This window comes from Halyomorpha halys, unplaced genomic scaffold (genome assembly GCF_000696795.3).
Source record: "Halyomorpha halys isolate HHAL.00 unplaced genomic scaffold, Hhal_1.1 Scaffold106.1, whole genome shotgun sequence".
Taxonomy (NCBI): Eukaryota; Metazoa; Arthropoda; class Insecta; order Hemiptera; family Pentatomidae; genus Halyomorpha; species Halyomorpha halys.
Window position 1 is genome coordinate 2,867,442 of NW_027111449.1, and position 27,089 is coordinate 2,894,530.

General features: G+C 30.4%; 1 protein-coding gene across 1 annotated transcript in view; it reads right to left on the reverse strand.

Moving 5' to 3' along the window:
• Fife (regulating synaptic membrane exocytosis protein fife) overlaps positions 1-27,089 on the reverse strand; it is a gene marked incomplete in the record, with an annotated part of 393,470 nt that overhangs the window by 323,427 nt on the left and 42,954 nt on the right.

A 27,089-nucleotide genomic window follows, 5' to 3' on the forward strand; every position in this document is an offset into this window, starting at 1 on the left:
GAAAGCTTCTTTACTTGTGTAAATATACAGAAAGTAAATACATTATCAGAAGATCAATAAGTGCATTCAGCACAATAATTTTACATTATTGTGAACTCAAATTGTCCAGAACATTCATGTTGAATATGAGGTGAACTGTTTGCTTAGAAAATTGTTAAATTATTGATCAGATTAAACACAACACTTTCGTTTCTGTTAGATAAAAGTCGCCTTAATACATGGCTTGTTTAAAAAATAAAACAATCCACAAAATTGGATGCAGAAAAACCGTACTGTTTCGGTATCAATCAGTTTGATGATAATTTTGACTCTAGTTGGAACAAAACTTTAATATTCCTCTTATTTCATTATACTCAAAGTTTCAGTAAATATTCAATTCCTTTTGGGACCGATTCAGTCGTTTTATTTTTTGTCCGTATGTTTTTTAAAGTTGATAAAGCTTTAAAAAACATACGGACAAAAAATAAAACGACTGAATCGGTCCCAAAAATCAAAACAGTTTTTAATTGTAAATAAATTATTAGTTATGATCCTACAACTTGAGTTCCAAAGGGTTTAATTTGTTAAAACTATATTATATTTCTTTTCAGGACTTTATTCTATACCACGGAAACAGCACCAATGAAAAATGAAAAATAAATTAATGTTTATTAATTTATTTTTTGATAGGACTTTTTAGAATATATATAAAATGATTTTCAATTTAAAATAGCACATGTCTACTTATTAATAATAAAGTAAGATAAAAAAATAAAAACAATAATTAAGAAATTTCAGCTTAGTCTCAAAAACATTGTAAATGTATAAATGATTATAAATTAGTGAAGTGGATATATATTTTTTTGTACATAAATGTGTAAATTTTTTTAAAAAAATTATAATGCAATGTAAACTTTGTCGATTGTAACTGAATGTTAAATGTTAAATTGTTGTTGATTGAAAACATTTTTATTTTTAGAACTTAATAATAGGCAGAAGAGCCCAAAACGTTGTTCAAATAATGTAAAGAATAAAAAAGTGGATAAGGGTATAAAATATAATAAAATTGAAACAGTATATATATGTAAAAAAAAATTGTACCGTTACAAGGGTCAGGGGTTCAATAATTTATCAACAAATAAGGCTTTGCAAGAATGTGATTTGTTCATCATCACGCTCAACCTCCTGATTTTTCCCCAATCAATTGTATACACTTAAGGAGGTTGGATGGACACTGGAGCGCTCCCTGAACCCACATAGTTGACTCACGACTAGAATAACAGTATAAATAATTATCTGCCACAACAGAATTCGAACCCAGGTCTTTGGAGTGGAAAAGCATGAGACCTTACTCACTGAGCCACTTGACTCTTCTAAAGATTTCAACTACTCAATAAAAATAATAAGTAAAATAGTAATGTTAATAAATATTTTCCAATGTTTTTTCTCAGGAAATATATTACACTTCCATACTTTTTTTTTAACTATACTTAGTTCAGTACACACTGTTCACTCATTATCAACGTTTCGACTGTTCGACTTCAGGAATTTTCACCCAGCGATGGAAAGGAAGTTGATAATGAGTAAATAATGTGTAATAAAAAAAGTTAATAATTAATAAAATTATGAAGTTATAAAACACTTTCTGAGAAAAATACATCAGAAAATATCTTTACAATATAGCCTTTGGAATACAAAATTAATTAACTTATAAATTGTGTTTAACTAATAACTTCAGTCTGTCTTTCTGTTAACTAAGTGCAATATACGATATTTCAAAAATTATATTTAACTGATAGCTTTAATCCTAGTCACATTTTTTCAAAAATATTTATAAGCCATCACTTATCTACTTATTTTAGTTTTTGTTTTCCATTAAAATCAGTTCAGCATGTTAGAGGTAAACAATGACACTGGTTTAGAATTGTTCTAAGTATTATATTTATAATTTTATCGTTAAAAATTTTTCAGAAGCATTTATATTAAAAAATCGCGGAAAAAATATCTGCAAAAATTGGTCATAACGGATTTGTTACTCTCAATTATTCATGTGAAACTTCAAATTTCTAATTCGGTACAATCGTACCTTAAATTTTCTTTTTGGAGTTTTATCAATGGGTAGATTCTCATAGCGTTTTATATCTAACCGTAAATTTATTGGTTGTATATATTTTTATATAGTTGTAAATATTAATAAATAAATTATAAAAAAAAAAATTGTTTTGACCTTAAAAAAACATTCAATTATGTGGGTTTATGTAAAAATGGTCCAATTTGGTTAAAATAGTTTCCTACTGATAATTTTAACTTTAAAAAAAATCAAAGTGCAAATATTTATTTACAATAGATGTTTTATTTATTTATTTTATAATTATTTTTTTAGTGATGGTCGAGTTATATATAACTATATTAAAATCAATCAGCCTCATTTCAAATCTGGTAAATTTCTCTTTAGCAAATTAATGTTCACGTTTTTATAAAAAAACTTTTCACGAGTCAAACAACTATGTATAAACTATGACCGAGGTCATTTATTTTTGGATTCTAGTAAAAGACATTTAGTGCTAAAGTTATAGAATATCAGATTAGAAAACAAAGTAACTATCCATGTTCTAGCGTGGATTATGATTTTCAATTAAGATTTTATTAAATCTTACAGACATTTTTAGTAAGTGTACTCGTTTAAACACGCTTAGAGACCCATTATCATTTTAAAATGGCATCGAAAGAAGCAAATGAGATTAAAACTTTTTTATTTCCCAATACCTGAATAAAAAAAGTTTTTAATCTATTGAAAGTTAAGTAAAAATAAAAACAGGAACCAACAAGCTAGAAATAAAAAAAAAAAGAAGAGAGATCTATTCATAATATCTTAATTTCTTTCGTTTTGAAGTTGACTGAGGATTGATGGTGGATGTCAACAGCAGTGTTGAGTCCCCGTTAGGGCAGTGATGTATTATGCTCTCTGTTGGCTAGTTGAAGTGATGAATGGATTGTATGCAGTGTAGTATGATTGGCTACTGGTCCCTACCAAGCTCCGGTTACCTATTGTCAATAGAGTCAATTTTCAAGCTCGTTACTAAGGAAATATTGTTATAAGTCTTATTATTCCATGTTAGTTTTGTGGTGAAAAAAATCCTTCCTACAACTTCCCTACTATACCAGGCTCTTTCCCTATTTCATCTGGACGATTCATCTGAAATTTCATCATCATATAAAATATACATTGTAATTTTGCTTTTTTTATAAAACACATAGTAGCTTTTTTAATTTTTGATTGGTCTGTAAAAGGCGATTACTAGTGATTTAACAACTTATCATTTACAGTACAAAAAACAAATAACTACTGATAATACCAAAGCTAAAATAAAATTTAAAATGATTGATCACAGGATAAACATATCTGTTAAATATTAAACTGGTAAGAGAGTACAGCTATTGAAGCAAGTGTCCAAAAAAAAAGGCGATCCTTCCCTGCCGAACCCGCCCCACTAAAACCCTCTTGGAGGGAAGGTCATATATCACTGATGTAATGCCCCACTTTGTCTGGTGTGACAGTTGATTGTAGATGTGGAGGCAGTTAAGTAACTTTCAGGTTAACTGTCACATGGATAAAACTCGATAGTAAAGTGTCGCATATTATCTACTGTTGGCGATTGGAAAGAAAAACATTTATTAAGATAATTTATGTACTTCAAATTCAGTACATATTCTATTTAGAATTTTCAACGATAACAACAGTAATAGTGATTAGGTAGTAACTTTCAATAGATTTAGGATTTTTCACGCATAATTTACCTACTATATATTTTATATGTAGGTAAGTGAAAGTAGGTGTAAGGAAAATGTATTTGGCAACAATTATTGTTAGATATAATCAAATATAAACTTTAATTAAGTAAACTAAAGTAATTTAAATGATGTTGCGGAGATAATAGGAAAAAAGTCAGCTTAGGAGAGGAAAGAAACAGGTGGTCTTGGAGACTTAAATTGAACCAGGAAGGAAAATTACTTATCCAAGGAACCAACTTTTACAAAGTTCCCTCAAGCCATTTCCTTACAGTCTAGTTCTAGCTTTGCAAATCGAATTTCACTTAGGAACTTTTAAATATGTTAAATGGCACGGGAATATAAAACACCCTGTTTAAACCATATTGCAACACATACCGCCAACAACATGCAAGCCTCTCTTAGAAATAGAAACAAAAGCTATGAATTTAAATAGTTCAGTAGTTCAAATCGTTAAAGTTGAGAAGGTACATAAGTAATGTACCATAAAGCAAGTTAGCCATCTGGCGATCAAGTACATCGCTTTCTTCTATATTCCAAATAGATCTTTAAATTTTTATATCAATGGCCAACTTCACAGTGATACTGAGAACATTTCCACTGACCTTACGAAAAATACAATTAAAAGTTCTCTCTTTTAGGAAAATAATTGAAAATATGTAGTTTTTCTAAAAGAAGGAGCCTTTAATTTTTAGTTTTATAACGTTATTAGAAATGTACTTAGCACCACATTGAAGTTTAATTTATCTAATGTTATTATACCATGTTCATATCTCATTTCCTTATGATTTCCATTTTATTTATTTGTTTATAGTTTAGATGGTTTGAGTAGTTAAGATTTATGGAATCATCTAGCATACTTGTATTTAGCTCAGTGAAAGAGGAGGAAGTACATAATGAATATCCTATACGAAAATCATCTGGTGGCTTTATCAAGAAGGTATTACAAAAAAGATACAATAAATTTCTTTCATTGCGCGAAAAACTTAAAAAAAAAATACAAAGTTGATAGCACATTGTTGTACTTTTAGAGAACTCCATCCTACAGGTCTGCATCTAAATTTTACGTAAAAAGTTTGTAAACGGGTAGTCATGGATATACTTTGCTGAGAATAAAAATATTTAAATTTTAACACACATACTTTTCAATCACTACTATTTATTTCAGATCTAGAATTTTTGCCTAAATCTGTCCAGCAAAAAGAAAGAATTAAAAAGTTGTAATGTTCCTAAAATGGAGAACCTTTGATTGTATTTTTTGTAAAGTTAGTAGAGATGTACTAAGCACCACTGAGCGATAAGCAAACAATATATTATTTTCGAGGTGTAGTATCACTATTTCGACAAAAAATTTAATTGTGTTGTTCTCATATATATAATGTAATATATTAATATCCTTAATAATAAAACCTTAATTGCATACCCCATATCGATTTTACTTTAATTTGTTGATAAAGTTTTAGCTTACAATCGGTGATAAAATTTCAATAACCCATGAAATGGTCCACCATTTTTCACCGATTTTTTTAAACATCTTGCACTATTCTATGGATTAGAAAGTACAAATGAAGTATTTGGAGAAGTAGAAATATAAAATAATACCTTAAGAATAACAAGTTAAAACATAGTATTACGATGAAATAAGAATTATTATGAAAAGTGATCCCAGAAAATATTATATATAAGTGTATAATTTCTAAAATCTTAATTATAGCCAACATTTATTTTCATCTCATGTAAATAGGACTGCTTGAAAGGTATGTGTGGTAGAGTTAAATAGTTTTATTCTGAGCAAGGCAAATCCATAAACTACTAGTTAGTTAAGTTATTACGTAAAATTTAGATGCTTACTTGTTGAATAGTGCTCTCTAAAGTGTATACAATTTCCTATGAAATGCATATCTATATCATTTTGGCGCCCAATTAAAGAAAATTATTGTATGTTTTTTTATAATAACTTCTAAATAAAGTTTTTCGTTGAGGTGTTCCGATGCTATACCTGAATGTATTTGAACGTCAAGAAAAATAAATTAAATATGCATAAAAGAAGAAAACTGACTTTACACCAGAAATTATTTAAGAGTACATAAATATATATTGCTAGTCTGGCAAATTCTTAAGAACGAGACAAGAAGCATGAACTGATTAATAATTCACCTTATTTGATGTAATTAATTGATTAATGTAAAAAAACTAATACTATGTCACTGTCATAACACCATTTCAACTTGTAATAAGGTTTAATTTGATAGCCAATGAATGGGTTCCTAACTACTCTACTAATATGTCTCTAAATAATCTGTTAATTAGCTACACAATTCAAAATTTTATTTGTATCCCAAAATCTCCAATCCCATAACACAGCCCTCGAAGATTGGTGTCGTAATCGGAGGATTAAGATAAATTCCAACAAATCTCACCAAATCACCTTTACCCTTCGTCGTAAACCTACTGACTGCCCTACAGTTTCATTTAACGATGTTACTCTTACCCCTGTCGAACAGAACCGTTACCTTGGACTACATTTGGACAAACGATTAACCTGGTATCCTCACACCAGACTGCAAAGACAGGAAACTGCACGTCGATTTCGACAATTACAAAAGACTGATCTACATGACTGTAATAAGGCCAATCTGGACATACGGAGTTGACCTTTGGGACTCCACTAAACCTTCGAATTCCTCTCGTATTCAATCCTTACAATCCAAAATCCTTCGTAAAATCCTCAATGCTCCTTACTTTGTCACAAATAAAATGATACATAAAGACCTTAATGTTCCCTATGTAACCGATCTAGCAGATCTAGAAAAGAAGATGGTCACGAGACTAGCTAATGTAAAATGTCATTAGAGTGCTACCAATGGGTAGTTTCTCTACACGCCTGTAACACTCCAATTTAACTTAGATCAGATTTACTATATGTATTATAATGTACAGTTGTAAAAAGCATAAATAAATATTTAAAAAAAAATTTCAAATTGAAAATCCTTAATTTTAAAATTCAATAATTATAACAGAAATCGATTGATCTGTAATTTTACAAGCATATGTTATAAGAAATGAAGTCAATTTATATGTATAATATTGATTCATTAACTATATTGATATTCTTTTTTTGTAAATGAAAAATCAAAGATATATATGTCTATAACTAATCGCGAAATAGATTAGTGCTCCGTGCCTCGAGAATATGTTGGGAAATAGAAATTTTGACAGCATTTCCTAAAAATGTTCACTAAATTAAAACTTAGACATTTTATATGGTCATAAACAGGAGCGTTATCATTACATATAAAAAGTCATTAACTAACTATTCGGCCTGTCATTTTTTTTTCATCATGTCAGAGTATTTTACAAATGAAACTATCGCGTGACCCAACGGTGATGAAGTATGACCCACAGCCACACTTCATCACATTTCGCCGTATCCAGTCGCTCTTTTATCATGGATAGGGGTACTTTGTAATATCAGCTCACACAGCGCGATATCTCTCGAAATAAGGATCGACCTTCATTAGTGGGGGTAGAATGGTAAAGAGGGTGAAAGGATGACAGCGTATAGCGTCGGGAAGAGACTCGAAAATGGGCCATTTTTCCCAACTGGGTTGAAAGGGCCGCTATACCCACCAGTTACTGCGGCCCAAGCGACCATGAAAAAGTATAGCAAACCCCTCGGCGATCCAGTGTAATCTTTCTTATAGGCTTACCTTCAAGGTTCGTTCTGCATAATATGCTCTCAAGCTCCCCAAGAGGCTTTCCTCATATCGGGAGTTTTCTACCGTATCACCTTCCTTCCCATACGATGGTAGGGATGAGTGAGTTAGATAAATCAGTTTACCAATTCTTGCTTTCTTTTTTTTTTTAGATTAATTACTTGGTAGAACATTATTACGCCAAAGAGAAAATATCTCGCTCTAATATCATTCTAATAACTACATGCAATTCAGTAGTCGCAATTATTTCAATACATAAATATTATTTTTAAATTATGAACATGATAGTAAACCGGTAAAAAGAGAAAAAAAATAGTTAGCAACTATTTTTTGCCAACGTTTCGGCCCACTTTGTAGGGCTTCATCAGGGGTAAAAAGATAAGAAACAACTAAAAATATTTTGACATAGTAAGATAATAAAATACAAAAAAATAAATTAAGGTAGGGTTAAATTTTTTGTTTAGTTTAAAGTACTTTTTATTTATTGATAGATATTACAATCTGCCACACAGTCGTGAGTAATAGGTAATAGTGATGAATGATGACATCCATACTAAAATAAAATAAAATAAGAATAAAAATAAATAAATAAAAAATATATACAAACAGAAGGGATCGACCTGAGGATCTCTAAGCCCACTCTATCCCCACGTGTAAGGGGTAGAGCAGAGCTCAAAAGATCCCAGCGCATCCCTCTCGCCGAATCACTGGTGGTGAACCAGTGGAGTCTGAGTAAGTGCGCTAAAGAGGGTTAAAATTATTTCAAAATAAGTGAAAAGAAAATTAAATACAAATTATAAAAAAGAATAATTAAATTATTATTAATATAAATGATTAATGATAAGAATATAAAAAAATACTTCTCTTTCTAAAATGCACGATTTTTGTTGTTGCTCCATGGCGCTAATTTACTAATATATTTATCTCTTTTTGAGATCTAATTAAACTTAATGGGGGTAGCAGCGTGGTAACACGCCTGACTGACAACCCATAGATTGCGAGTTCGAGCCCGGCTCTACTCGGGATTTTTTCAAGCAAAAAATTATACAATACTCACTCTCAATCTCCCCCCGGGCATTTGTGAGGCGCGTTAGCCAATGGGTGGCACTCACAAAATTAGGCGTGGGAGTGACGGACCTACCCTATGAAAACCACGTCAGGAAACGCACGATGTATTTCTTAAGTACGTCGTACGAGGCCTTGGACCTCCACGGTCTGTCGCGCCAATGAAAAAAAAATAGACTTAATATATAATAGTAATAAGAAAAATAATTATATGATTAACAATGAACCCTTATCAGAAAAGCATTTAAAAATTAGCTAGGGTCTTAAGTAACTATTAGAAATGGGCACATTTATTTCTAATCTAATTCGGGATTAACAACTACAATGCTTTTGATACTAGACCACATAGTTGGTTAATTGAATTGGACGGTATCAAATCCACCCAGACATAATTAACTTCCAAACGAAATTAATGTTATCTTAGAGTTATAGAGTAATAGTGGGTAGAGGCTGATACGGTTATAACAACTGAATCTATAAAGTTTTATGTTGGAATTTAAGTTAGCCATGTCCATTATTGTTTCCGAAGATCTTTAATATCTCATGAAGCAACAAGAATAAACACAAATTTAAAAAAAGGTGACTACAGATCCATTATCAGCTTTACATAGATAGACGGTCTGAAGTTATATGCGAAATGTATGAATAAGTTATAATACCTACAATATAATATTGAAGTTAACGTTTTATAATTTTAAAAAATTTGTCTTTTGCTCAATAAAAGTGTGCAGTACTGCAGGCTAGAGGGGATGTAAATGCTAGAAGATCTTTACAACTTCGCCAAGGATGGAACATAAAGAATCAAAAGCTTAGAGAATTCTTAAAATATCTGAGGATTAAACAAACTATTAGGATCAGAAGATTTTTTTAAAGTAAAAAACATATTTTAAGCTAGAGAATAAAAAAAAGAAATGATTAATTTCCCGCCAAAGTATTTCTAGCTTGCATATTTTCAAAATATTTTTTTTTAAATTAATCAATTAAAGTTTCATTAATTAACATGCTAGAGATCAATTCTTAGAAAACGTTATGATTTTTTTTTTCTTCTTCACTCATTACAAAGTATTCACTTTTTATTTCACTAAACGAAGTAATATTTATATATTTTTTAAATTTATAGTTATTCAGTTCAATGATAAATAGAAATAAATTCTCTACTAGTCATGGACATCTCTTACTAAAATTTACGTCTATTGAAAACATGTGATTTTTTAATTATAACGAAAATAACAAAAATTATATTTAATTGATTTCGCAAAACTTAAATTAATTAAATGTATTTGGAACACAATGAACTGAATAGAAATAAATAAATTTACTAATCCATTTACTGTGTGATTTTAGATGAAGGCAGCTAAGTGAATTAAGTTAAGATGGGCATATAGTACTTTATATAATAATTTATTATTCATTTCACTACGTTTCGGCCTCACGAGCTATACTCGGGTACAAAATCTACGAGAATTTACAATTATTTTACAACAACACACGAATTAAAAATAAAAATAAAGGTACCGCTTATTAGCAATGTCAAGATAATAGTCTAATATCACTAAAAATGATTAGAAAATAGCTTTATTAATTGTTTTTTTATGTGTGTTATGTATATGTATGTGTATAGTAGATTAATAATTGTTATTCCTTGTAGATTTCGTACCTGAGTATTGCTTGTTAGGATAACTCAATTTAATTTAGTAAACTATTCGTAAAAATCATTTCTTTCATTTAAATCGACTATTTTTTATATTATATTATAATTTCCCACTAAAGCCTGTTGAACATATTCGTTACATAGGACATTATCTTGGCAGGAGACGTACTTGGAATCCCCATACTAAAATGAATCGACAAGAAACTGTTCTATTCCGATTACTGCAACACTTGCTTGAAAAACGCTCTAAACTTTCCATTTGCTACAAAAAAATCTTATACCCTATGATAATCTGACCAATTTGGACATTCGGAGTCGATCTCTGGGGCTACACCACACCATTGAATTCCTCCCGTATCCAATCCTTACAATCCTGCATAAAATCCTTGACGCTCTTTATCACGTCACAAATAAATTCATCCATAAAGACTTGTATTAAGACTAACATCTCAATCGTTGCAAATTTGGTCCTAAATAGATATACTTCCTTTAATTCCAAAATTCATACCCTCCCAAACCCATTAGTTGTTAATTTATCATCTTTAACAATTCCAGCGGGAGCGCGGTATGGCGCGATTTTCCCAATTTCAAGGAAGGAGTTCGAATCTGGCCAGGCAGAAATTTTTTTCTGTTACACTGTAGCCGTGAGTCAACTCCTATGGGTTTTGGAGCCCCCCTGGGGTCCACCCAGCCTCAATTCAGCCAGAATTGAGTACCCTTAAGTAAAGATCTGGCGGTCGAGCGTGATTCAGACCAAACCACCTTGCAAAACCACTGGTCTGGTAACAGTTCTTTCTTACAAAGTATTGAACCCCTGACCCTCCATGAGTTATAGTGGTGCAGATTTTAATTTTTTTTTTAATAATTCCTGCTAATCCTCCGAGGCGTCTGAAAAGAAGATAGCCACGGGATCTTCTATTTTAAAGCAATGATTGAAGTACCATTATTGAGTGGTTCCTCCAAGAGTATCAGGTGTTCAGAAACATCACATTCATTTATTGTATTTTTTGATAGAGTTTAGATTTCAATAAATTTGTTTTTTTAAATCAGCTAAACCTTGTATATTGAGGTTTTCGAAATAGTGACTTTTTTAATACATAACCATTGTCTAGTTCAACGTAGCATTGGAACTAACAAACGATAAAACGTATTGGCATTTAATTTGGAAATAATCCTGTCTGATATTTAGAATATAACCTTAACAAAAGAGCTGAGTTAATTCAATTGCCAAGTTCATTTATAAAGAACTAATTTGCCTAATGGAGACCCCCGATGAATAAGTCCCCTGTTATAAATTATAATAAGAGCCTTTGTCTAATCTATTTAGAGAGTGGATAGAGGGAAGTTATCTCTTGCTGGTCCAATAACAACTTGCAACAAATAGGCAGCTCATGAATGAGAAATGATTCAATAGCTTAAAGGGGCTTAAGTAAATACAATCAATCACACAATTAACACTGTCAAAATATAACATGAAGCGATAAACTATTCTTGCTTCAGTTACGCCACTTCCTAACATGGAAAAATATTTCCCTATTTAAAAAAAAATCTAAATTTTTTCTTAATATTTTGAGAAATAGATACTTATACATTCAAAATTGTCCTCTATCTGATCGTCCGCCATTATAAAACCCAAATGCAGCTGGTGACCAGTTTTGGATATAATTGTCGAGAGACCTGTTACTTTCGTACCAAATCTCAAAAATATTGGTCAGGTAGTTTCAGTGATAAGCCGAGGAAGGCGGACAGAGTTTTTTTTCTGTTATAAATTATAATTATCATGTAACGTTATGCCTAAAAATTTGAGGGAGTGGTAATTTTGGTGTATTCAGCTTAAAAAAATACTTCAACAACTATCATTCTTTCCTTACATTTTAATGCAATTTTTTCTAGCTCTTGATGAGATCAATGCCCGTTAAGCATTTTTAAAAAAATGGATGGTAAAAGTGATACTTCTGGTAAGATTTATCGAAAACAGGATGATATTATGGAAGAAATTGAAAAATAAAATTAACTATTGAAGGTTTTTCGAGAGCTAAAATCGTGGGTAAAAATTGTTTGCCAAGAACTACAATTCAAACATTGCTAAATGAAATAAGAAGTGGTTGGTCAATAGATTTCACAATTGGGACAACTCAAAGTTGTAAACTTGAACTACTGATCAATTTTTCAATTAATGTGTTTCACTTGAACCATTTACTGTCTAAAAATACATAGTTCAAAATTTAAAAAAATAAATAAAATTGTTAATAGTGATGTAGTAGTCAGTAAAACCATCAAAGAATAGTGTTTTTTAAAAAAATTTATTCATGTTTTAAAATTAGTGCTTAATGAAATTCGGGCACAAATTAATGAAAAAAAGCTAATCTCTTATTGGATGCTAGGAGACATTTATGCCAATTTATGCACGTACTAACGTGTCTAATATACAGTTCGATTACGATAACATAGAATGTCAATCGTAAACAATTTTAGAAAATATAATAAAACATTGTTATTGCAAAATTCGAGGGAAATACAATTTTAAAATTAATTATAACAAATAAAATAATAAATAAATACAAATAATTTCACTCAATTATTTTCATTACAAATAGTAAAAAATAAATATATCAATAAATATATAACAGTCTTCATTACTAATTCAAGTTTTATAGTAATTATCCATCTAGTGATATCGTGATTATTATCCGTTTCCTATTTTTTATTAACGTCAAAAACAAGGATAATAGCTATTAGATAAAATTTACATCCCCTTTCAAAGTATATTCAGGCTTATTATGAAGTGTCTAGTATTAGCTTTTCCAACGAATGCGAGAGTAAAATTGAAAAAAAATGTAGCATGAATTTTAGACGTTTTTATTTTCTATCGATAAAGATATTCCAATGTGAGTATAAAATAAAATAAAAAAATAAAGATATTGAAATAATTCATGTTGACAAAATCGTGACAGAGTATAGCTTTTGTTCGTAGTTTGGACTCAAGAAAAAAAAAAAGACATGAAACCTTTGTCACACAAAGGCTTTGAATCGGCTTGTGCGACTTAGCAACTTGAAACATAAAGAACAAAGAAGTCCGTGCTTAAAAACAAGCATCTCGATCCTCACCGCAAATATTGAGGAAAACAGACACCCCTCTCTTCCAACTTATCAAATTCTCCCTGTAGAAAACACGAGACGAATAATACATTCCGATTTTCTGTTTATATGGAGGCCGGGATGGCGGTGCCGGCTAAAGGTTGATTCGCACTCTACGCTCTGTTTGCCTTTCACACTCTCTTACGTTCGATTATATTAAATATTATAAACTTTAACTTAATAAACAGAGAAGCTATGGGAACAGAAATTGCAACGATAAAAGTGAAAAAGATCATTCTCTATCATAAAATGGTTAGAGTAAAAAAAACAAACAAAAAATTTCAGTAAAATTTAGGGATACCATTGCTATTTATTAAATCCAAGTCTTACATTTTTCATTGGGCAAAAGAACGATGTTTTGAGTAGTCACATCTTAAGTTCATAACTGTTTTACCACGTAGTACAGTAGTAACATTAAACTTTTCTTTTTTAATTTTTTCTCTAAAAATGATTTTTTATAATACTCCGTACCGATATTACGAAATGTATATGTATATTTGAAGTTATGCCATACTCTTATTTGTCAGTCATTTTCAATTTTTAAATTAAAAACTCTCATTGGTTGCCCAACCACAAAGGTGAGAAATCCCACGAAATTTTTGAAAAAGAGCTTTTTTTTAAGGATTAACGCTTTTATGAAAATTATAATGCATTTGTTTCATTGATATTAGCCAAAAATATACAACAAATACCGATACATCCGAATTATCAAAAGATGTAACAGTTACCTTTTATATGACCATTCGGTCTGACAATATCCCCCAAAGATGGAAGATCACAAGACACGGAGGAATATCGTGAGAGGCAGGAAATGGAAGGGGAGATGGCTTTAAGACGAGCCGAACACGGGTAGAGCGACTCAGGCTGATATAACTTGTTGCTGGTTGGATATTGATCTCTTAGGGGCCACCCTATATTTGGATCTTTTCTATCTTCTTCTTTCGTCTATCCCAATGGCGTTTTACATAAGGGTCTTCGGGTTTTAAAAACAAATCCAAGCTGCATATGATAGGTTTAAAACGTAGGTTTAAGCTTAGTAAGTGCAATAAAATAATATGAGGCTTAGAATCCCAAAAACAGCCTGGTTCATTTTCAAAATTTACTTATTTAGCTCTAGAACATCACGAGATTAAAGCAATTATCCCAAAACCAATGAAATTGTAAGCAATCCAACTGTTTCTGGAACAATTTTTTTTTATCTCGAGATATCTAGTACCAAGACTGGAATTAAAAAGTAGAAAGTATATATAATGATAGATATTCAGGTACCAGCGGAACGGTCACTCCACGTTCCATTAATTCCATGGCGTACCCTTAGGCAATAGCTAGATAATACCACCGTAGCTGGACTGTTATCAATACCATGTAATGCCACGAGGCAATCAAAGGGAGAAGACTCAGTTAAAGTATTTATGTATATAACATGCAATTTATGAAGTACTAATTCTATTTTAATGGAGGGTAAAAAAAAAAAATGAACTAGAGGTAGAAATAATGATAAAGATAAGAATAAGCACATCAACAAACACAAAAACGTAGTCCACATTTTATTTCCTTATAATATTTTTTTTTATTTTTTATGAATCCCAGAACATAAGTAATTAACAGAAATCTTGAACTATTTCTTTGTACGCTGAAATGAATAATTTATTTCATTTAAGATGATTTAAAATTAATTATAAAAAGGGAGCCGACTAATTACTGTTATTAGAAAGCGAGGTTCACATTTAATGAAGGCTTATAAAAACTTAATGATGTAAAATCTGAATATTAAAACAAAATATTATCAACGTTTATAACAACTTTGTCAATTATAAGTAGGAAGTTTTCGAAGCACTTGAACAGTAGGGATCATTACAGTCGTAACATTTTAATGAGCTAAAAAGATAAAAAAAGGGAACCGATAAAAGTTCTGGGGGGAAAATAAAAATAAAATAAACATCTATGGATACTCTGTTTAACTTTAAAATGTGTTTCAACTAACAGATTCTCCAGATGTCCCTCTAATTAAACTTGAATATCTAAAACCTTTATCTCCTTAATTTAATCAATATTTTCTCATTTTGTTTTTATTATTATTAAACCTATGAAAGTAATAATCTAAAATAATTGTTTTCAAATAACTTAATGAATAATTAAATTTTATCTTAATATTTTTTAAAATTTATTTTCCATATTATTAATTTTTAAGTTGTACATTTCAGAAGATATGCCATTTTCAAGTTACCTCACAAAGCAAACTGAATGGTTATACGTCAATAAGTTCATTTTGTTTGTTTACGAAACTTTTTGATTGAATAACTTCTCATTGAACCATCCTATTTCAAGCTCTATTCTAAACATGGTGGGGTGCAGGTTTAAATTTCGTGAGACCACCGCAGAAATAAAAGTGGGGGATGGACTTTTATTTCTGCGTCCCAGGTCGGATTTAAACCGACGCTGCTGCAGTCACCACAAAGCTTTCACTCGCTCGGCTACGAACGGCATAAATGCGTATGGTTCAAGACATTTATCATCTAATTACCACTAAATATGCTGGTAGCATCAGCAGAATACTCCCTCCACTGTACTGTATCTAGGTCTCCGTACTAATGCGAGGTAGCATTACAGTACGTGTCATTAACTAAGTAGCACTAGTTACGTTAAAATTTTTGTGTAGTTACTATACCAATAAAGTTTATTTTCATAAGTTAGTTCGTGATTCAAAGTTCATTATTCACGGTAATTCAATGGAATAGAAGTAAGACAAGGCGTAGAATTAATTACGATGCTAAAACAAAACCTCGTGTAAGTGGTTTTGAGCTTAGTTAATGCTTTTGAAACGGTCATGGGAAGATTCCTTGACTATATTTAAAAAGCGAGGAGGATGGCAAATATGCAGATTTCATAAATTTGAGAAATATATTTATTTAACATGAGTCTAATACTTATCGATGTGATACGTGATATGATGACCTAAACAAAATTAGCTGGAGATTTTTTTTTTTCATAAAAGGATCCTCAGCGATACGGAGGGCGAAGATAAAAGTATAACAGATTTAACGATAGCCTGAGGTAAACACGTTCGACATCAAAAGAGCTTTATTTCGGGATTGGATAAAATCTCTTTGTTTCGCCCTCGTTTGTTTAGAAGGTGCAACACAATCATTCGAGTCTTTAATCGAATTGAGATAACGGCCATTTCTCAGCCTCAGATTAAATTCTTTTAGCATAAACTTTTAAAAAAATTTTTTACCACTTCAACCTCCATAATATCGTGGGTTTGATTTATGCACTACTTTGTCGTAATTCTCCTTACTTTCTCACGTAATTTTATTTTCACGTCAGAAACCATCAGAGTTCCATGTCCGTAATGGTTCCTGATTATTATTATGTTAATGTACACATATAACAATGAAGTTATTATTTATCTCAACAAGCAGCAAAATAGCAGACTAATGTGAGTACTGTACCGATTTTAAACCAGCAATAAATGTTTTAACAGTATATTTTTCAATAGTACTAACGTGCAAAAATATGATTGATTTTTATGTGTATATATTTTTATCTTATTCAAGAACTTTATTATTTATATTTTACTGGAAGAAGATAGTCCAGGAGGGTGGCGGTCAATAAAGGAATCAAAATAGTAAAAGAAAACTATTTATTTTAACCAACGTATCGCCCCACTTTGCAGGGGTTGGTCGATGTACGACATGTCACAATATCACAAGAGATCATAACACAAAAAGAAAAGGCAATCCTTCCCCTCGGACCCGCCCCGATATGACCCCCGCGAAAGCGACGGCCATACATCACTTTTGAAATATTAGCTTAAAACAGGAAGAGATAAGTTTAGTTTAAGATTGTTCAATCGAACAATATTTAAAAGTGCCAGAGATTGAAAAACGCATACGGGAGTAGATAGTTTAGTTGTACCGAATCTGACGGTCGAGCGAGATTCTGACTAAATACCCTCCTTGCACAACTTTTAGTCTAGTAATAGTACTTCCTTGCAAAGCAAGAAATCCTTTCATGGATTGTAACGCTATATATTTAATTTTTTTTTAATCTAATATATAAAAATCAATAGTTGTTTGTTTAAATTTTATGCGCTGCAATACCGTTCATTTGATTGTGATGGAACTTTTCCTTAATATTCTGGACAACCCCGGAGAAGTAGAAGACTATTCTGATCTCTACGTTAAAAAAGAGATGTTAATAAAAAAATGTTTTCATGATTATTATATGCCAATCGATATCTCTCTTTTTGGAGAATAAGCAAAAATATTACTGATTCTATTAAATGATTTTTTATTTTAAAAAATAAATAAAAATATATAATTCGGTAGAAGTAGATCAAATAAATTGTTTTATGAAAAAGTAAATCATATTTTTTTATAGCTTCACCTGAAACCCCCTTTTTTCTTTCAGAGAAAATAAAAATTAAAACTTTTTCATCTTGATTTTTTCGGATTTTATTTCTACCGGTGTTTATATTAATAAATATGCTAATTTGTATTAAACTTTCAAGCCTATTCAATTAATCTATTCATATCGAAACCTATCAATTGTGAATTACTAGTATATATTATTAGCAATATACAAAAAAAAGCAAGTGTGTAATAATAATATTGATTTATTAAATAAACAAACCGTAATAAATGGTTTGTGTATATGGTAGTGAATTTGTGTGGATAATCTTATATAAGAAGAATTAAATATTTATGATTTTAACTTATAATTAATGAATGACCTGGGCAGAATAGCCTGCAAAAGTAAACTCTAAAATTAGTATGAGGAAGAAATTAAAATTGAAGATGACCTTGAGGATGGCCAAAATGGCCGAAATGTTTGGACTGGTGAAAAATAAAAAGTGTTGAGACAAAAAAGGATACAAGTTTTGATTTATTTAATAAATATTTACCTTGTCTCAAGAAATTGAAATAATATAATTAAAATAATATTGATGTAAAAAAGTATCGGCTAATATAATATGATGAATCATAAATAGTGTTTTGAAATGAAATATTGTATGGAATTCAATAGATCGAAAATACCACTCAACTTCAAAATCTATTAGGATAGCGTGTAGGGCATAGCTACCGGGCGATTCTCCCCCGATTAGGCGGGCGATTAGGTATAAATCAGATATACATAAATCATACTTAACTATTATTAATGGAATATTTTTCTGAAATATTCAATAGAGAACTGAATTACATCAACACATTTGAAAAATTAATTATAATTGCATAATATCAATATTAAATCAGTGATAGACGGAAAATTTGTGCTCAGCATTTTGCAGGGCGGAATTTATGAAACAAACTAGTTATTATTACTTCTCAATATAAAAATCAATTAAATTGTCACTAAATGATGATAATTCAGTGATGAATCCAAGACACCTTAATTAGTAAATCATGGTATCTTAGTATCCCTCTTGAATAAAATGGTTTTCAAGGATCTCTACACACTTATGTTAGGTAGAATACGATCTAAGGGATTATTTTATTTCAAAAGAAATTCCAGTTCCATTTCCACGGCTGTGGCTACCACTTATACTATTTTTTTTAACCATTATTTTCGCGGTAGTAAATAATTAATATCCATTGGTTAAAAACAAGATGTCATTGTACAATTGCTGTAGTTGTCCTTTGTTTATTTTTGGTAAGAAGTGCAAATATTTCTAATTAAAATTGTATAACATTTGGCGTTTAAATTTGTCTGCCTGTTGAACAGATTCGATACTTAGGACTCCATCTTGACTTACTTGGAATCCACATACAAGACTGAAACGACAAGAAACTGCTCGTAGATTCCGATTACTACAACACCTACTTGACAAACGCTCTAAACTTTCCATTTATTACAAAAAATTATTATACACTATGTTAATCAGACAAATTTGGACATATGGAATTGAGCTCTGGGGCTCTACCAATCCATTCCAAAAAAAATTCCTCCCTCATCCATCCGTAATCCTACGTAAAATCCTTGATGCTCCTTATTACGTTACAAATAAACTCATCCAAAAGACCTTTCCCACATCCCATTCGTTGCGGATTTAGCCCAAAACAGATATGCGTTCATGCTTTTCATTCCAAACTCCTTACCTGATAATCCTCTGAGGCGTCTGAAAAGAAGATGGCATTTAAACATTAAATTAGTGTCTGAAGTAACACCAACGGGTGGTTCCTTCCCAAGATTTACAAGTGTAAATGGAACTCTCCACATATTTACTTATTGTATTTATTATTTTGTACAGTTATGAATTACATTAAATAAATAAATACAATTTTTCTTGATATTGATTTGAGCTAAGAGTAAACCGAAGAAAATTCAGATTCTTTTATTCGTATTACTTTTGAGACAAATTTTTGTTGAGAACCGGAAAAATATTGCATTATGGTGGGTAATTCACTGACCCACATATTATTTTTTCGGATAATTTTTTTTATTTAAATAATATTAGTAGTATTAGTATATATCCTAATATTTGTTTATTCAAAGATGTTGCATACTTTAAAAAAAAAAATTAACAACATAAGATTTAATAAGTTATTTTTAAACTACACTGAAGAATCAATGAAAATAATTCTTCAAATGAGGGGTTATTGTGAATTTTAAATAGTTCAATGGAAATTCTCAGGGATACACCTTTCGTGGGTTAAATTGGTCTGCTAATTTATTTATAAGTAGCTTTTACTTTAATATCAAATATGTTTATTATAATTAGCTATCAATTCAGTAAGTAACATTATTTGGAAGGGATGGGGAAACATTGTAACATGTTGAGCCATGACTATGTGTCTATTGGAGCAAAAAATGATAAAAAAAAGAACCTTATGTAATTAAAATTTTTAAACTATAAGTATAAATAAGAAGTTATGAAGAAAAAAATTAAAGATCCGAAGACTGGCTATATTTTGTAAGATAACAAAACAAAATTTTTGATTCCTTAGGAAAAAAAAAATGTAATTTGCATTGGACCATCTATTGCAGTAATGAAAGGGAATTGGTCAGAGGACCCAGGGCTATTAATTCCAAACGGTTAGGGACGGTTAGGAAATGCTATTATTAGGATCAAATTTAAAGTTGAGAGATGGGCTCATCCTTTCCATCTCCTATATTAAAAAAACTTTCCCTAAGGATTTCTACTGCTCCCTTAAAACTTTGTCAATAAGTAAATCTTGTTCTTATCGGTCCTCGCCCTTATCACAAAAACCTTTTGTACTTTATCTGCATATTAGTTACTAAACTAGCATTTTTATTGTCTCTTATCGTGGTTTCTTTAATGAAAATATTATTAGTAAAGATTTTTTTAATTCTTTTTTTGCGACCAATAGTCGCATATCCCTGATGATCTAGGGACATTTTTGAGTGTAATTAGTGACTTGCCAATTTTGTGAACACTTGCTATTCCCATAGCCTAAAGCTTCTCCGCTCGTTATCGATATGAAAGAAAAATGAGGGTCTTTTGTGGCCGCGGGAGCTAAGACGTTAACCTTGGATAACTTGTTACTGCAACCACATCGGTTCAAATCCGGCATGTGGGATAGACTTTTATTTCGTGGCAACCCCATAAATTTGAGTTCACACCATTAGTTAGAATAGGTTGTTTACTTTTAGATAAATCCTATACCCCCATATGTCAGAAATGACCAGGCTGACGTTAATAAAGAGGAAAAATAAAGGATACACAATATAGATTTCAAAAGTGTTTACAGTAATTATACTTACGACTTCATTACTAGTTTAATAATGCAAATGGATAGAGGAAGTAAAAGTAATGCAATGCTAATTCATTTTTTTAGTACTAACAAATATTATAGGTAATTAAATTATATATTTCTTAAAATATTATCGAGATTATTTTTTTTGCCATCTGCAGAATATATTATACTATATTACTTGCTTTTTGCATATTGTTTTATTGTGTCATGCAATGTTTGATGATATACACATTGTTAATTATTTTTATTTGTCGACTGTTCATAGAGAACTGTAAATTATTGGTGTGAATTAAATGATAAATAGAAGAAAATGAAATAATATAGATAACTGATTTTAAATTAAAACAAAAAATAAATTAATAAAAACTAAGCTCCTCTTTATTACATAAAATAAAATTGGAACAATATGATAAACTAAACATACATCATGCGAGAAATAAAATAAAAATGGAAACTATAAGATAGAAAATAGTTCAGTATTAAAACAATAAAAAGAGCAAGTTTAAAACATGCAAAAGAAAGGATGCGGTTTCGCCACAAAAAAACTAAATTCGAGCTCACTCAATTAACTGAATATTTTAATTTACGCGACTGCGTATTTTTAATTTTTAATCCCAGAATGTTTGCCTTTATTATTAAAGTTAAATTAAGAAATTAACATTTAGAAACAAATCCTTTCGCATCTGAAACCAATAAAACCCCTAAAACAACTGGCGTGCAAATTGTGATTAGACCACATTTCGCAAAACAAGAAAACGAATCAACCCTAGAATTTGAAAAATCTGAGTTAATTCTCCATTATTATTCCTCGATTATCTATTTAAGATCCAACCCCTTTATATTACATTTTTATCCTCTGCTTACTTTGTTATAACATTCATGATCTGACTGGGAAAATTAAACCCTAAAAATGTGTAATATCTCATTATTGGAATAGCTTTGAAGGACTATTTTTACATAAAGTAGAAAGCATTGCATTAAACATTACTTTTTTTTCTCAGTTCAAATTCATGAAATATTTATAAATTAACGTATTAAATTTTATCATAAAAACGTACTCTATCCACCAGTGTATATGAGCATATAATTTAGTCTTCCACATGTTAAAACTTCATGCATCAAGTTAAAACTTCATGTTCAAACCATTCTATGAGATAATGAGGTTCTGACTCTAAAGGTTTATTCCAACATGAATTCAAAAATTTTTACTTCCCTATAATTAGTGAGATAATGACCGAAATCCCTAAATATTACAAAAAAAAATAATAAACTCATTAAATCTAACTTATTTTGATTTGATCTAAAAAATTATTGAAGCATTTGCTAGGTTCAAATAAGGTATAAAACAATATGTATGTCTACTGTTGAATGAAGTGTAGCAAAAATATTTCACTTAAACCCGATTCGTCTCATTTATTTCTAATAACCACATTTAAATTTAATTTATGTATTAATTTTTTAGTGCTTTGATCATAATGAGAAGTATTTACCTTGAACCCTCTACTCTGGAAAGAAGCGGGGCATTAAATATTGACCGCGCGACGGAGTGCATTAACAATATCAAACGGAGGCAGAGACTTTATTTAGAAATTGTTAATAGGCTGGATGGAGCCCGCTAGTGACGCAAAAGGGCAGCTTTTGGTTAATAATTCAACATTCGGCCGGGTGGTTCGCTACTTGTTTATGGTCCTCCGAATTTTTTCCAAAAAAGCTGGTATCCAGTAGATCTCGGTTTTAGACCGGTTCATAACTTGTTCGAATGGGGACAATTCAACATTTCTTATGAGGAATAAAACTTTTTTAGGTAGAAACTAATCTAAAATATACTTAAGATAAAATTCGTAGTAGTAGGATTCCTTAACTATAGCTAATGATAGGATACAAATACATATATACCATATATAGACAAAATATAAGTGCTAAAGAGATCTCTAGTGAATACGCTAAGTGAATATACAAACGGCGAACTAGATAAAATAATGTATCTCGCCTAACAACAAACAAAAATAGTTTTGTTTCTGAAATTTAGACATATATTTTCACATGGAACCCATAACCAGCCTTAACAAAATTGGCCAGCTGAGCTCACGTACCATATCAATTACGCAATAGTCACTTTTTTTATGTTATTGTCGTAAAATCGTTATTTTTTTTCATTAAATATCTCTAATAAATTAGAGTTTTCGATATGAGAAAATTTGAACCATGAGACTACAATTTGCAGTCGGGATTCCTACGCCTGTAAACTAGAGGCAAGGTTTCATTTGCTTCTTTTTTCATATATACTATTTGCAGAAATATGCGAAAATAATTGTTAAATAAAATTTGTTCAATAATTTTTAGTTGGTTTACTTTGCCTAATTGAAAAAATCTAATAATCCCATTGTGGAAGTCCTCGGTCTGATTTCCGTGAAAAAAAAAAATCCTTAATTATAAACAAACCGAGAACGTATTTGTTTGAGTCTTTCGTAATTGGATTTCATTGGAATTTATCTTGAAATTAATTTCATCAGAACCACGTCTTTTTTTTCTAGTAGCTATTCTGTTGACTTGTGCGACTAACTCATATGCATACAACACAAAAAGACATTTTTGTGTAAAAATTGTTAATAAGTTTTCGAATGTTTGGTTTTTATTTGATAGGTTGTGTATGCCTTTCATTGAGTTTTTGTTGTTTTTAATTTTATCTTTGTATTTCTATGTTTTCTTTCATTGTGATATTAATGTATTCTATATGTTCTAGAGACCAGTGGTGATTTTTTCCCTTTTACACAAATTTCAATTTTTGTTGTTACAAATAATTTGAAACTTTTTTCTTCTCATTAACATTATATAACACATATTTCTTTATAGATATTGAAGGTTTTTTGTCGGTTAAATCAATAGCCAGCTGGAATAGCCCCTCCCTATTCCTAGTACGCTTACGGCAGACTCATGCCATCATTGATGACACCGCCTTCAGCGGGCCCGGCAATTTATCTTATAATGCCACTCTGGCAAACCAAGATCAATATTTGCCTGCATATATACATCCATTTTTATTGTATATATTTAATTTGTTTATGTTTATTTTTCTTGGAGGTCAGAAAAAAAAAATCGATTAAATCAATACAAAAAACAAAAATCAGGTGGGAACCGTAAGTACCCTACAAGGTATTTATGAATTGTGTTTTTTTTTTATCAGGTGTTGGGAGGGTTAAATTTTAAAAGGTGAAGGTAGACACTAGACACAAGTTTATATCCAAGGAAAATATGGCGTTACCAAATTTGAGTCTGCAGTGCATTCGACTCAATTTTGGTTTCGGTTCGTTCACTTTTATTTTGTGGTTGCCCCATGAAAACTTTACCTTTCCACTCTAAATAGGTTGATTAAATGTAGAGTAACTGCTTCCTCCCCCCCTCTCACATGTCAGAAATAATCAAAAATAAAAAAGACACATGTAGAAGAATTGTGTTATCCGTTTCATGATACAAGAGAAATCGAGTAAATAAGAACACATGATCTGCGGATAGTATTTGGAGGGCTTTCTCTAGTTTGCAGCTTAAAGCTGTCCCAAAAGCTGCAGTCAAGCATGCTTTTGTTCGTCCAAATTCATTTGTCACGTAAAATAGATTAAAGTTCTGACCTAGGTTTCGTAGAGAATGATTTGTGGGAAATCTTGCGGATTATATCGGCCACGAACGTTCGAATTCATTGATTACTGTTCCAAATAATTTTAAACTATATTACTCTCTACAGACTAACAAAAACGCTATATATTTTTGCAAACTTTCGAAACTATAAAATATTCTCTAAGAGTCTATGCAGCTCCTACAAGATATTTCTTTTAAAATTATTTATGTAATCATGTAGCACTTTCATTGCCATACGGATGATTTACAGCACCTGTTTAATAACTCATCGATGGACATAACATCACCCTCCAGTTGTTGGGAGCAATGAAGGGAGCATAAAGTTTTTATGGTTCTTCACTGCTGCTCCTAGATGACAGAGCGTATGGCACCATGAATGTGTTGTGGGATTGATCTACTTCCTTCCATAAACTATTTCACGCTTTCAGGGGAAAGATAACGAAAACAAATATTTATTTTTTACACTTTTGAATTTTAAAAACACAAACTAAAATACAAGAATTGTAAAATTTATCTATTTTTCCATTCTACTCGATCATTTCACACTATCGTTACAGAAATCGTTACCTATTCCCACATAGTTCTAATCAAGGAGACATATCATTGACATAATTATATTTATATAAAATCAAATTTAAGTAATGGAGCTTATAGTTTATTTTTAAGTAAGTTGCTAAGTAATATAATAGTAAAAGTAATTTTTAGAAAGGAAATAATAAATAAACTGTAGACTTCTGCTAAACGTTGCTCAAATGTTACAAAATATAATTTTTCACTTTTTAAATTATAAGTACTATATTATTTTTCAAATTTTAAATGCTGGTATACAAGACTGGTATTCCACTAAACCATCTCGAATCCAATCCTTACAGTCCAAAATCCTTCGTAAAATCCTTAATGCACCTTACTTTGTCACAAATCAAATCATCCATCAGGACCTCAATGTCCCCTATGTTGCCGATTTGGCCAGAACCAGATACTAATCCTTCCATAATAAACTTCCCAACCAACCAAACCAACTCGTTTCTAACCTGGCTTCAGCAAATTTACTTGATGTGTTTATATCTATACAGTTGTAAATATCAATAAGTAAATTATTAAAAAAAAAAAATAAATGTCATTCATACTTCTTGTGGTAATGGTTTAATAATCACTGGGAAAAAAATTTCATATATTTTTTTATGAAAAATTAATCTTTTAATATAAACATTTTTGGGATTTCAGGAAAAAAAATATGGGAAACTAATATTTCTAATTTTTTTTTAAAATAAAAATTATCTATTTTGAAGGTATTGCCAAATGGTGTCACTCTGCGGAAAAATGCTGTTTTGTTTATTACAATGAATCTAAACTTATCTCTATAACAGAATGAAAATCGTTTTAGTTAATAAATACTTTTTTTTTTTACGTATGTACGTTGTTTACGATGTAGAAATAAAAAGAACTCTATAAAACAGTGTAATATATTCAAACCTAACCATATTCCCTCTAAATAGTCTAGCATTCATAGTGAAATGTACAATCAATAAGGGGGTGCAGAGATTAAAAATTTAGATATATTTCTGAAACACTTTACAAGATATACTGAATACCCTGAATATTGGTAAACTGAGGAGACACCAAGGAACAATAAATAATTTCTTGTTATTACGAGGAAAACTACGAGTGACTAGCCTCCGATGAAATATTCAAGGGCCTTTGGCCGGGTCAGGACTGCACAATCAGTTACCATCATCAAATGACAACAGCCCTTCGAGTTTCCAACTGCTTCTAACCGTTTGAAACAATTATCAAATATAAAATGTATTTGTTTCATCTTTTTTTTTATATCAATTTTTCGTAAACAATATATTTTGTTTTAAACATCTCCAATGAATATCAAAAACTTTTGCTGATTTGAAATATTTATTCGAAGGAAATCAATATTCGGCAAGCTGTAGAGGATTGTTTTATGAAATATTTCAGAGAATATTTATTATTATTATAATAAAGCGGCCTTTTATATTCAAAATTAAACTTTCTGAAAAGAACATGGTGTGTACAGTCCAATTACTAACTTAAAGAAACACTGAGACTGACCTGGTCATAATTTCTGAATGACGTAATCTCAGAATAAAATTAAAAATAATAAAAACTAAAAAGTAAAGTACATGCTTGGAGTAGTGCAAGAGGACAAGGCAGTAAATTTCCCCTCCCCTAATATTTTATGAAATAATTCTTTGCCCACCCCCTCTCACAACATTCTACTGTCTGTAATTTTTTAAAAAATACATAAATAATACAAGTAAGAATAATTGTCCGACAGAAAAATATGAGTTTTAATTATTTATTAGGTATTTTCCTAAAAGGGGACAACAGGTAACTTTGTGCCAGACATTAAAGTAACTTTTCTCAAGAAAA